The following is a 1,728-nucleotide window of genomic DNA, read 5'->3' as shown; positions in this document are numbered from 1 at the left end:
TTTAAGTTATTTTATTATACATGGCAATGAAAAAAAAGGATGATTATATCATGTCCAGCAGGATTCAAACACTTTTTATGCCCCCGCCGTAGCAGAGGGGGCATTAAGTTTTACCCTTGTCCATCTGTACGTCCGTATAGTTGGTTTCCGTTCTCTAACTTTAGTTTGCCTCAACCAAATGCTATGAAACTTATACACAATGCTTATTACCACAAAACACAGATCAAGTTTGAATTTTGTTGGCATCACTTTAACCATTCTAGAGTTATGCCCCTTTACAAACAGAAAAATTGCTGAATATTTCCTTTCCATTCTCTAACTTAAGTTTGCCTCAACCAAATTTTATGAAACTTATACACAATACTTATTACTACAAAACTCAGATCAAGTACAAATTTTGGTAGCGTCACTTTTACTGTTCTTCAGTTATGTCCCTTTATAACTTAATATGATATGCAAGTGGGGGCATCATCTGTGTCCCATTGACACATTCCTCATTTATGTTTAAAAGTCTCCTGAATATTCTTTGATTCCAACAGACAATATAGGAAAAGAAAAAAATGGTTAGCAGTGAAGCAGCCGTAATAATAACAATGAAGAAATTTTTGTTGTATTTTCCTAGGAAACTACAAATAGTAGCTTCCTGAATTTTCTTTTCAGGTTTGATCATGTGACACAGTTTCAGATTCATCTCATATCAACTTTCTGTTTACCAAATATTGATATATTTTTCGAACACATGCCGGCAATGTATGAAATTTTCGTCGTATTTTTCTACAGAACTAAAAATAAGAGCTATATGAAGTTTGCCTTGAGGCTTCATGTGACCCTTCTTTACCTGGTAATACGTTTTCAGATTTTTTTCAACTTACTGTTCACCACGAATACTAAAAGTGAATGTATCTCATTAGTGAGCAATATCTTACAGTCCTTCTTGTTTTGACTAGCTATGTCCTTCGATTGCAAATTTGACAAAAAAAATAAAATGCAATTTTTAATCAAAATGCATTCAACAACAAAAAGTTAAATCAAAGACCTTTTTTAGTTCTAAGGAAATATTTAAAATTATAAAACAGTATTTTAAGTATATAATATAGACTCTTTAATATTCAAACTTGTGAATTCTGATCCTGTGAGTGAAAAAAATATTGGGGAAATTAGTCCTATTCCTTTGGTCTATTTATATTGATAAAATTTGATAAAAAATATTCTATTTGTGTTAATGAGAATAAAGAACAGGGAAATGAATTAGAGGTCAATATTTGGTTCTTAATTTAAAATGTCTGCTAACAGTTTTAGGAGTACACTATGAATTGCTAAAGGTTGCACTTTGTAAATACAGCTGTTTCTCAAACCACGCCTCTTTTGGGGAGATATATAATATTCATAGATATGTTAATTTGTTAATGTACTGGTTCCCATTTATGATCTCTGTGTTTCATCTCATAGAGACATCACTTGGGAATGTAACCAGTATAGAAAAACATGGTAGCGCCTAAATTTTAATTCTTAGGAGGTCCAAATATGAAGGTAAGGGTAGTATAGAATTTTAGTATAAGTTTCAACTCTTAGAAGTTCAGGGCATATAAATGTTGAAAATATGCCGCACAGCCCTATATTTTGACCTTTGAATAAAATAGTAGTGCATATAAACTTTCCGTTCTTGGATATTATTTTTCACGAAACTTCATAGTAAAAGTGTCACAGTGTTAGCCGCAAAGGGAGTTC

This window comes from Mytilus californianus, unplaced genomic scaffold (genome assembly GCF_021869535.1).
Source record: "Mytilus californianus isolate M0D057914Y unplaced genomic scaffold, xbMytCali1.0.p SCAF_5, whole genome shotgun sequence".
NCBI classification, from domain to species: Eukaryota; Metazoa; Mollusca; class Bivalvia; order Mytilida; family Mytilidae; genus Mytilus; species Mytilus californianus.
This window is presented reverse-complemented; position numbering follows the sequence as displayed.